Here is a 13,067-nt window from a genome sequence, read left to right on the forward strand (position 1 = left end):
ATCGCTAAATTTGGTCAGTTGATTGTAACGCGAGTTAGCTCTGGTAATTTGTGTAGAGCAGTGGTGTCTTTTTTTTTTGCGGCCCTCCAAACATGAGTCAGTATCAGCAGGTCCATATTACTTTTATGCTTGAAACTGCTAAGAAACCGGCAATATAGGTGCTGTAATATATAGACAGTTATTACGTTAGTGACAAAATTTTGTATGAATGTTAGAAGTGTATATATTCGTGTAATTTCTTGCAAAATTATCCCATCTTTAGTTTGAGAAGAGTTAAACTTTCGCACCTAAGCAGCTAATACAAAATAGCATAGCGCCCGGTAAACCATACTACAATGAACAGGGTAAGGACATGATACTGGGAAAAAAAGACTTCAAAATACAAGGAAAGAAGGCCACTGCCAATAAGTGGACGCACTGTAAAATAAGGGTAAAAATAAGTCGGGAATTCGGCTCCATCTATTTGCGTTACTACAACTTCACGATGTAATTTCGTTATCTCCATGAAGATATCCGGAACTACGCCTCTTAGGCTAACAGACCACATAGTGTAGAATATTGTGTTATAATAGAGAAAAATGACAAGTCTTGACTTTAAGCTCTTTTAACAGCATAGCTCTAATGACGTTTGATTACCATTTGTTATCTTTTCAGCAATATCGTGAACGCTGGACGCTTAAGTTTGAAAACGAAGTTTCTTCGCCTCGTCTTCTCACCTTGGGGGCGAGAAGACGAGACGCACCTTGGAGGTGTGTGCTGCTGCTTTAAATTATGCAGCAATCTGGTGCAGTGGTACTTGCACTGTGTATTAACGAAAGTATGCAATTTGCGGAATGCTTAAGTTCAGCTAGAGATGTTGGAGTGGGTGTGTTTCCGAAGAGACAATATGTGTCACTTCGAATGCAAGACATTAGCAACTAGGTAAGTGAACGCTTTAAGACAGTCCGTAAGAATAGGTACTTGTCAAACGACAGGTTCTAGAATAGATAAGAAGATTTCGCTGCAAAAACTCATAAGTGTCCATAAATATAAACGACTACAAAGAGCGTCCAGATCGTACAATGATCCAGCAATAATTAACTGCAAGGCAGCGAAGATCTTGCTAACAAAAATTGGTGAGCTACAAACGTAAACGTCGGTACCGAAGGCACTGAATGTTCTAAAGCTGTTCCAGAGCAAAAAAAAGTTAAAAAATACGGCCACAGGAGCATATGGAGACAGAAGCATTTTAGTATCTACCAAAGAAAGATGCGGCAGAAGCCACCTCACAATGTATGCAGACGTTGTGGGGCAGACCTTATTGCCAGAGCTGAAACGCGTCATGTACGAGGCGTGCCTTGCAGCATTGCATCTCTCGCGTGCCTCTACAGACACGCTATGTCATCTAGCCGCACTACCACAAAGCCCGCGCGTTTTGTCTGAGATGCGGGGGGCGCATCTGCGACAGAGCCCTAACAATTGTTGTTTCGTGGCCCGCACACATCTGTGCTGGCTACATATTGAGGTACGCGAGTTCGATGCCACCAACTACATCAAGTTGAGCATTGCACCATCGCTCACGAAGAGGCTATTGCTCTGAGGAATTGCCGCGTAGCGTCAACGAATTGAAGTGACCGCTTAAGGACCGCGCTGCTCTCCTTTCTTTAAGTCGTGGTGGTGTGTTGAGTGGAAGTACCTTCAAGAATACTGGGGTAAGCCTCCCTGTCATGATGTTAAATATCATACTGTCCGTTGAAGCGCGCCCTGACATGAATCACCGCATCGCCGCGCAATAGACTACGAAACCACCGCCAAGCACGTGTGTGCGCATATGCTGGTGATGCGTTTCACTCGCGCATCGTGCAGATTGAGCAACTTCAAATGTTCTTATAAATGTCTGGAGAGTAGTTCCCATGCGGAGAGTTTGAGCAACTTCAAGTGTTGTTGTGCTTGACCGGGTAATGGGACCAATGCGGATACTATCGCACTCTGAACCCCCTAATAATAGATAACCCTTTAGAAAGATTTCAGACCTTACAGCCAGCCTAGAAGACGCAAGCATGTCTTCCTGAATTGATCTGTCAAAACTGTATCTTCAAAGCCCCATAGCAGATGAAAGTCTGCCAGAACTGTTATTAGAGCGCACTTCGAAAGACTGAAATTATTCAAATGCTATTTTACATGAAGAAATCCGCGAAGACGAAGCAACATATTTGATCCGCCGTATCTTCCCCTCTCGTTGTATGCTTTTGCTGTCTTGACGAGCGAAGTTCAAGTTGCGCCACTGGGTGCGTGCTACGTTAATTTGCTGTTTCTTGCAGTTGTGTAGTAAACAATATTTAGCACATGGCATGTTCTCTAGTTAATGTGCGTAGATAGGCACAGTTTATAAGGTTGCATGTGGTCGCATAGACAACAGGTGCATTAGATAACTGTGCCAATATAGAAGTTGCAGCGCTAATACTTACGCAATGTGAGCCTGGTCTGTCGCGTCCCGAAGCCACATGAGCAAAACTAAGCGTAGCAGTCGTGTGGAAGAAAGGGACGCGACACGCGTTGAAATCAGAAGCGCAGCGCTGATGATTGCATTGCATTTGTTTTATTAGCGTCACATTCAAGCATAATTACTTTCACTTTCAATGGCCCTGCCAGAGAAAGGACACACATGACATTTCAGTAGCTTATGAGCGAAACGTGAGTAAGGTGAATGCAGGAGCCAACGTTTCGACAAGTGGACTTGTCTTCTTCAAGCCGACATATGCTTTCCTCGCCACAGTATTTATAGGTGAGTTCTTCTAAAGTCGAGAGGGTGTGAGGCGGGGAGGACGCCAAAACGAAGGAAAAAGTGTTAGCGTGTCGAATTGAGAGTGAAGGAACGTTGTGTCTAAGGTCAAACCCAGGGCACCTCCCCCCCCCCCCCCCCCCGATCTGTCAACACACGCGCATTAGCTGGCGTGTCAAGGACGTCTGACATGCCAGCTGACCAAAAAAAAAAAGGAAAAAGGAAAGGAAAGGGGGAAAAAAGAGGGATACGCCAAGAAATCAAACTAAGTGTTGTTGCCTATAGCTTTAAGTTTAGCATAGCGAATAGATTCCAAAGCTCCCTTTGAAACGTTTATGCCTATTGGTTGCAATGTCTTGAACTTATGGATAAGGTTTGATTCTCTGTATTTTCTTTCTCGTTCAGAACGGAAATTTGACTGTAAGATATAGAGCTTAAGTTTTTATTTATTTATTTATTTATCTATTTATTTAGTTCAGATACTGTCAATCCCAGTGGGATCTTTAGAGGTTGGGCATATATTATATACTCACAAATAGCGATAAAAACAGGTTTACATGATTACAACAATGATATTTGCAATCGACACGAAGCAGATATACGCATGGTTAGCAAATAAAGTAAGAAGGGTGCATTTCATTTGGCAAAAGGGGATGACATTACATAGGCAAATACAATGCTCATACATATTTCATTTTATACAATGATGTGAGTGGTGTTATTTCCGGCTAACATAATCTAATTGTTGCGCAATAGCTCTTCTACAAGGGTTATAAATTTCGTCAACGATGTGTTAGTCGTTATGAAGGGGTCCAGGCTATTCCATTCTCTTATTGCAAGAGGAAAGAACGAATATCTAAAACAGTCAGTGCGAAATGCATATTCTTTAATTGTTAATGAATGCTTATGGTGGGAAGGTCTGGTGTCAGCTAGGGATATATACAACGAAGTATTTATTCGTAATGCATTGTGTATTAATTGGAACAATAATTTTAGTCTTGCTAGTTTGGCGCGGTTTCGCAGAGTAGGAATACCGGCTTGTTTTAGCAGTTGGGTAGGTTAATCGCTATTCTTGTATTTGTTAAAGATGAATCTAATTGCCTTTCGCTGCACTCCTTCTAGTTTGTTAATAAGCTGTTGTGTATAAGGAAACCAAATTGTGTTACCATATTCGAGAACTGGGCGAACAAATGCGTTGTATGATAGCAGTTTAGTTTCCGGTGGCGCAGCTCGAAGTCTTCTTCTGAGGAAGAACAGCCGTTTTAAAGCAGATGGTATGATACTGTTAATATGAGATTCCCATGTTAGGTCATGTGAAATGATCAAGCCAAGATATTTAAGCTCATGAACTCGGGTGAGTGGTATGTTATTGATAGTGTATTCGAAGTCCGACCTATGTTTTTTGCGGGTTATAGATAAAAAGGCAGTTTTTTTAATGTTCAGTTCCATCTGCCGCTTTTTACACCACTTCACTACATCGTTAAGGGCGTTGTTTAAATCAACGTGGTCATTTATAGGGTTGATTTCATTATAAAGAATACAGTCGTCGGCAAAAAGCTTCATTTTAACGCGGATGTTAGAGGGCAAATGATTAATAAAAATAAGGAATAAAGTGGGAGCAAGGACGCACCCTTGAGTCATCCCCGATGTAACTGGTACAATGGAAGAAATTTCATCGTTAACAACGACATACTGAAACCGGTTGGTTAAGTAATCTTCAATACAATGGACAATAGAACCATCGCCTAAAGTTGTTTTCAGTTTGCTGATTAGTTTTTCATGGGTTACTCTATCAAACGCCTTCGAAAAATCTAATGCTATTAAGTCAACTTGTTTTTGATTATCAATGCTTTGGGATAAGTCATGCGTTAATTCAAGTAATTGGGTTATTGTTGAAAGTCCCCGCCGGAAACCATGCTGGATAGGCGATAATATTTCTGCTTGCTCTAGATAGCTCGTAATATGCTTTAATATGATATGCTCTAATAATTTCCCTACTGTGGACGTTAGCGATATTGGTCTGTAATTACCAACATCACTTTTGCTTCCTGCTTTATGAACGGGGATTACATTCGCTATTTTCCATTTCTTTGCAAGGCTACATGTTGATAAGGATTTGTTAAATATTAGATGTAGATATTTCGCGTTGACTTCGGCATATCTTTGAAGAAAAGTGTTGGAAATATTGTCCGGGCCGTTTCCTTTTCTTGTGTCTATTGATAGTAATAAGTTGAGGACTCCTGACTCAGTTATCGTTGGCATGCCTAGCGGTCTCTGGTTGTAGTGATTCACCTCCGGAATGCGACCATCGTCGGCAGTGAACACAGACTGGAAGTATGTATTTATTGCATTTGCAAAACTTAAATTTTGCTCCTGAGAATTGAGAGTGTTGCTTTGTTTTTTGGGGCTAAGATACTTCCAAAACTTTCCAGGGGATTGTTTTAAAAAGTTAGGAAGCGTAACTGAAAAGAAATGTGCTTTCGCTGTACTAATCTTTGCTTTCATTTCATTTACAGCACACGTGTATTTACGTTTATGTTGAGGATCTTCGCTTGTTTTGAGCAGTTTTCTTAGTCGCTTCACTTTGCGCTTCGCATGAATGACATCACGTGTTATCCATGGGTTATTTCTATTTATTCGCTTGGTTCTTATTGGTATACAGTTATTGATGCAGTGGGATACAATGGCTTTAAATCTTTCCCATATTGCGTCTATATCAGAGTCTGAAGAATTAGCGAATTCTTCAAATGACTGATACTCCAAAATTAAGTAATTAACTATGCTTGAGTCGTCAGCTTTTGTGAAGTCTGCATAACTAGTTTTGGAGATAGAAAGATTTGTTGCGGCCTGAATGGGAGTAGTGCATAATGTTAATTTGTGATCTGATATTCCATCTAGTACTGCTTAGTTTTATTGATCGAAAAGTGGTTGCTCAGAAAGATGAGGTCAAGAATGTTAGATGCATTGCCTTGAACACGTGTGGGCTCGTTGACAACTTGTGACTAGTCAAAACTAAGCATAATATCAAAAACAATTTCTGAACAAGGAGAGCGATAACACATGGTCAGCCAGTCGATATCAGCAAGGTTGAAATCCCCGAGAAGGATCAGCCGGGATTTTTGTACTTTAAGTTCCATATACTGATGTAATGATGTCACTGCGCGTTCATCAGTCGAAGGGCTACGGTATATACAACCGACACTGATAGTCGTTGCACCAAAACTAAGTTTGCAAAAAAGTGCTTCAGCATTTTCGACTTCTGGTAAGACAGTGAAAGGAATTTTTTTTATTTATTAGTAAAGCCACTCCTCCCCCTCGCGTTAATCTGTCTTTGCGCACAATCACATAGTCAGGTGGGGCTATTTCTTTGTCCTGTATGTCATTTGTAAGCCACGTTTATGTAATCGCCATAAAGTCGGGCTCTAGGCTGATAAGAAGAGACTCTAGTGCGTCAAGCGCATTTACGTTTGCAAAGGTTATTTGTTTCGTTTTTGGGGCGGTCGGGGGCATAGGTGTGGTCCAATTCCTTCCTGGTTTTTTTGCTTTTACCCGGCAGTTCTTTTCTTCATCCCACTGAAACAATTCTCCGTTGATTCGGACTTTATCGTAAACGAGCGCCACCTTTGCACCGGAATCTTTCATTGATTTTACACTAACCCACAGATATTTCCTTATGTCGCGTACTCTGACAGAGAAGGCTTCACTGATCGCGTATTCAGTATTTTTAAGTTTGCGACAGTTTTTAGCACAAGAGTCTTTTCACGGAAGTCAAGCAGCTTTAGTCAAGTTCATCAAAGTTATGACGTGGTTCGTTTAAATGCACGGCGACGGCTTTGGGAAGCATTTTAGCTGTGTCCGAGCGATGTCCGTTTAATTTGACGTTCATTGATTGTCCTGTTTCACCGATATATTGTTTCTTACAGAAGGAAAATTCAAGCATATAAATCACATCCGAACTTGTGCAAGTGAAGCTACATTTACCTTCATGTATATAACTATTTGCGGTGCTTTTAATTTTAATGTCACTTTGGAGGTGCCTGCAGGTTTTGCACCTAGGGCGACAACGTGCTTTTATTGCGGGGGAATGCTGCTGGCGGACTTTTGTGTGCACTAACATGTCTTTAAAGTTCTTGTTTCGGCGATAGGTAACCCTGGGTACATCCGGGAACGCTTTTCGCAGACGCTCGTTACTTGATAATATTGGGTGGTATTTTCTTAGGATGTTGTTTATGTTTCGGAGTGCATTAGAATATCTTGATATAAAGGCCGGCGGTCTGTCAGATTCTATTGTGGGCTGTCTCTTCGCCAATTCCGACTGTCTCTCCAATCTTGACGCGGCATCATAAGCTCTATAGAGATCAACTTGGGGATAGTTCCTTTCTGCTAGCGTTGATTTCAGGTCATTCAGGTGGTGGATATAATCATGGTCTTCGCTGTAGATTCTTTTTATACGTTTCGCTTGGCCGACGAAAATTTCTTGCTTCCAATGTCGCGGGTGATGACTGTTGTAGTCTAAATATTGCTGGCTATCTGTAGGCTTCCGGTAAAGTGTCGTTCTCAGTTTTCCGTTTTCTATGTAACTATTTCTATGATTAACTTCCTGGACCGTCGTGTCCAGGAAGTTAATCAGACTAGGAGAGTGGTGAGCAGTAAATTTAATACTCGGGTGAAAGCAATTGAAATGGCTAATTAAGTCGGTTAAGGCGCTTGTGCCGTGCTGCCATATTATAAATATGTCGTCAATGTGACGAAGATAGGTGTGGGGTTTTAAAGGGTAGGATTTTAGCAGGTCTGCTTCAAGCTGTCCCATGAAAATTGTCGCATACGTGGGAGCGAATGGCGTACCCATGCTAGAATCGAATTCGAAATAGTTGAGCGTGAGAGCTAACCTAAGGAGCGATAAGTAAACTTCAGGAGCGTGCGCTTGGGGAATGATTGCGAGGGATATAGAAACGGCTTCAATTCCTTCACTCATGGGAATGTTGGTCTAAAGGGCAGAAACATCCGAAGTGACTAGAATAGCGCGGTCGGAAAGGATTTGGTTGGCGTTGATGCCGTCCATAATTCGAAGGAAGTGCGGCGTGTCTTGAACAAAAGATGGGAGGGTGGTGGGTATGCTTGACAGGTGGTGATTTAAGAATTTAGATAGTGACTCAGTAGGTGTGTTGTTATTAGACACAATAGGCCGACCTGGGATTTCTGCTGTAAATATTTCTTCGACCGGAACTTTATGTATTTTAGGAAGGAGATAAAGGACCGCGCAGTTGAGGCTATGAAACGCTCATAACGATTTGCACGCCAACAGACCAAACGCATAAATCACCCTGACAACAGTACTTCCCAGGATCGCAAACAAACACAGGCCACTTATTCAACAATCAGCGACACTCCTAGCTCAAGGACTACGGACACGTAAGCTCAATGATTTTCTTCTTGACATTGGAAACCAACGCGAAAACGTCGATATCATCCACCACGCTGAAATACACCAGGACCCCGACATTCTGCTCGCCCGGGACGGACTTCACCCCAATTTTTTGGCGTCAAGGTAATCGCTAACAACATCAAGTACAGGCTCAGGAACTCTTTTAAATCGACGCAACCTAAAACACCAATAAATCCTGCGTCCCAGTTAGCTTCAACACAGGAACACACGCCTGAAATTTTCAGCACCAGCTCACACGCACGTTCCACCGAAGCTAGAACCCAAGAAGCATCTACACAAACGGTGGACGCGGAACCACCACCCCCTTTACAACATCCACACATACAGAAGCCCACAACCAACCGCGAAGCCTTCACGCAAACAGCTACATAAACTAACAAGAAAACCGATACGCAGACAGACATCGGTGCAGGCCTCGACAAGAAAATTAAACGTAAAAAGACACCACCTGAAGATTTTTCGCCGCGGCGGTCTGCCCTAACCAAATAGAAAGGACTACCACGCACTAGGGATAGCACACGCAACAACAAATTTCGCCCTTTCTTCCAATCCCGCAAACTCGTCGCCAAACAAACAAATTACAGATTTCACCTAATAACTTACACTAGCTCCATTAAACAGAGGAAAATCCTAAAAGGTCTCAGAATTAAGAATAGATACGCCCTTGGTTCTTTACCCTCCAGCCTATTATTAAAGTGGAATGCTGTCCTAGAAAATGCATCGCTCTCCCTTATCGACATTCTCGAAGAACACTGCAAAGAACAACTTCTGAAAATATCTGATCAACTCGACAGCGTAAAGTTAACTGATACGGAAAGAAGAGAACTTAAACAATTCGTCCAAACTAAGGAGGAAACATTACTACATAAATACCAGCGCAAAGATATTAGAGCTGCAGATCCACCCAAAGAAACTAATGTAACCCCTGCAGCACGTAGCTCCACCGACAGTCCTACAGGCGAGCATCCAGAGCACTGCAGCAATGTAGTAGACATATCCCAGAGTCTAAGCCCCGAAGAAGTTGATCTCCTGAAACGTGGTCTAACGTTTTGTCCGACGAACAACGCAGTAAACGAATACGAACTCCACAAAGATATAACAGAGTTTTCACGACGCATGCGCATCAAGGAGTTCTTTTTCTGTAGACCAGATGTAGGAAAAGAAGATAGAGACTCTCTTAGACGCCTAGCACGTGGACACCGGAAACCGAACAGTGCCCAGACCTCGATTTATACTTAAAACTGATATCATAGGAAATTCTAGAGTCAACGCGGCATTGCCCGAAACGCAAAAGTTTGACCCACGCTCAACACCAAATCCTTAAAGAACTTGCGAGAAGGAATGATATTGTAATAAAACCAGCAGACAACGGTGACAGTCCCGTAATCTGGCCTATAGAAAAGTACAAGAATGAGGCCTCTAAACAACTGAGCAACCACAACCGTTACAGAAAACTTGACTCTAACCCAACTTCAGATTACAGCAATATTGTGTTAAGCACAATAGCGGAGCTCCTGTCCAGGGAACTAATCACGCAATCTGAATATCGCTTCATGATGCCCAAGAACAAAACAGCAGGCTGCTTTTATCTTCTTCCTAAAGTACATAAAGTTCCGGTCGAAGAAATATTTACAGCAGAAATCCCAGGTCGGCCTATTGTGTCTAATAACAACACACCTACTGAGTCACTATCTAAATTATTAAATCACCACCTGTCAAACATACCCAACACCCTCCCATCTTTTGTTCAAGACACGCCGCACTTCCTTCGAATTATCGTCGGCATCAACGCCAACCAAATCTTTTTCGACCGCGCTATTCTAGTCACTTTGGATGTTTGAGCCCTTTAGACCAACGTTCCCATGAGTGAAGGAATTGAAGCCGGTTCTATATCCCTCGCAATCAATCCCCAAGCGCACGCTCCTGAAGTTTACTTATCGCTCCTTAGGTTAGTTCTCACGCTCAACTATTTCGAATTCGATTCTACACACTACCTGCACATTTTCGGCACTAGCATGGGTACGCCATTCGCTCCCACGTATGCGAACATTTTCATGGGACATCTTGAAGCAGACCTGCTGAAATCCTACCCTTTAAACCCCCTCACTTATATTCGTCACATTGACGACATATTTATAATATGGGAACACGGCACAAGCGCCTTAACCGACTTAATTAGCCATTTCAATCGCTTTCACTCGAGTAATAAATTAACTGCTCACCAATCTCCTGGTCAGGTCAACTTCCTGGACACGACGGTGTACATAGAAAACGCAAAACTGAGAATGACACTTTACCGGAAGCCTACAGTTAGCCAGCAATATTTAGACTACAACAGTCATCACCCGCGACATTGCAAGCAAGGAATTTTTCTCGTACAAGCGAAACGTATAAGAAGAATCTGCAGCGAAGACCACGATTATATCCGCCACCTGAATGACCTTATATCAACGCTACCAGAAAGGGACTATCCCCAAGTTGCTGTCGATAGAGCTTATGATGCCGCGTCAAGATTGGAGAGACAGTCGGAATTGGCGAAGAGACAGCCCACATTAGAATCTGACAGACCACCGGCCTTTATATCAAGATATTCTAATGCACTCCCAAACATAAACAACATCCTAAGAAAATACCACCCAATTATATCAAGTAACGAGCGTCTGCGAAAAGCGTTCCCGGATGTACCCAGGGTTACCTATCGCCAAAACAAGAATGTTAAAGACATGTTCATCATCATCATCATCATCATCATCATCATCAGCCTGGTTACGCCCACTGCAGGGCAAAGGCCTCTCCCATACTTCTCCAACAACCCCGGTCATGTACTAATTGTGGCCATGTTGTCCCTGCAAACTTCTTAATCTCATCCGCCCACCTAACTTTCTGCCGCCCTCTGCTACGCTTTCCTTCCCTTGGAATCCATTCCGTAACTCTCAATGACCATCGGTTATCTTCCCGCCTCATTACGTGTCCTGCCCATGCCCATTTCTTTTTCTTGATTTCAACTGAGATATCATTAACTCGCGTTTGTTCCCTCACCCAATCTGCTCTTTTCTTATCCCTTAACGTTACACCTATCATTCTACTTTCCATAGCTCGTTGCGTCGTCCTCAATTTAAGTAGAACCCTTTTCGTAAGCCTCCAGGTTTCTGCCCCGTACGTGAGTACTGGTAAGACACAGCTGTTATAAACTTTCCTCTTCAGGGATAATGGCAACCTGCTGTTCATGATCTGAGAATGCCTGCCAAAGGCACCCCAGCCCATTCTTAGTCTTCTGATTATATCAGTCTCATGATCCGGATCCGCAGTCACTACCTGTCCTAAGTAGATGTATTCCCTTACCACTTCCAGTGCCTCACTACCTATTGTAAACTGCTGTTCCCTTCCGAGACTGTTAAACATTACTTTAGTTTTCTGCAGATTAATTTTTAGACCCACCCTTCGGCTTTGCTTCTCCAGGTCAGTGAGCATGCATTGCAGTTGGTCCCCTGAGTTACTAAGCAAGGCAATATCATCAGCGAATCGAGAGTTACTAAGGTATTCTCCATTAACTCTTATCCCCAATTCTTCCCAATCCAGGTCTCTGAATACCTCCTGTAAACACGCTGTGAATAGCATCGGAGAGATCGTATCTCCCTGCCTGACGCCTTTCTTTATTGGGATTTTGTTGCTTTCTTTATGGAGGACTACGGTGGCTGTGGAGCCGCTAAAGATATCTTTCAGTATTTTTACATACGGCTCGTCTACACCCTGATTCCGCAATGCCTCCATGACTGCTGAGGATTCGACTGAATCAAACGCTTTCTCGTAATCAACGAAAGCTATATATAAAGGTTGGTTATATTCCGCACATTTTTCTATCACCTGATTGATAGTGCGAATATGGTCTATTGTTGAGTAGCCTTTACGGAATCCTGCCTGGTCCTTTGGTTGACGGAAGTCTAAGGTGTTCCTGATTCTATTTGCGATTACCTTAGTAAATACTTTGTAGGCAACGGACAGTAAACTGATCGGTCTATAATTTTTCAAGTCTTTGGCGTCCCCTTTCTTATGGATTAGGATTAGGTTAGCGTTTTTCCAAGATTCCGGTACGCTCGAAGTCCTGAGGCATTGCGTATACAGGGTGGCCAGTTTCTCTAGAACAATCTGCCCACCATCCTTCAACAAATCTGCTGTTACCTGATCCTCCCCAGCTGCCTTCCCCCTTTGCATAGCTCCCAAGGCTTTCTTTACTTCTTCCGGTGTTACCTGTGGGATTTCTAGTTCCTCTAGACTATTCTCTCTTCCATTATCGTCGTGGGTGCCACTGGTACTGTATAAATCTCTATAGAACTCCTCAGCCACTTGAATTATCTCATCCATATTAGTAATGATATTGCCGGCTTTGCCTCTTAACGCATACATCTGATTCTTGCCAATTCCTAGTTTCTTCTTCACTGCTTTTAGGCTTCCTCCGTTGCTGAGAGCATGTTCAATTCTATCCATATTATACATCCTTATGTCAGCTGTCTTACGCTTGTTGAATAACTTCGAAAGTTCTGCCAGTTCTATTCTAGCTGTAGGGTTAGAGGCTTTCATACATTGGCGTTTCTTGATCAGATCTTTCGTCTCCTGCGATAGCTTACTGGTATCCTGTCTAACGGAGTTACCACCCACTTCTATTTTACACTCCTTAATGATGCCCGCAAGATTGTCGTTCAGTGCTTCAACACTAAGGTCCTCTTCCTGAGTTAAAGCCGAATACCTGTTCTGTAGCTTGATCTCGAATTCCTCTATTTTCCCTCTTACCGCTAACTCATTGATCGGCATCTTATGCACCAGTTTCTTCCGTTCCCTCCTCAGGTCTAGGCTAATTCGAGT

Source organism: Dermacentor andersoni, chromosome 7 (genome assembly GCF_023375885.2).
Source record: "Dermacentor andersoni chromosome 7, qqDerAnde1_hic_scaffold, whole genome shotgun sequence".
NCBI classification, from domain to species: Eukaryota; Metazoa; Arthropoda; class Arachnida; order Ixodida; family Ixodidae; genus Dermacentor; species Dermacentor andersoni.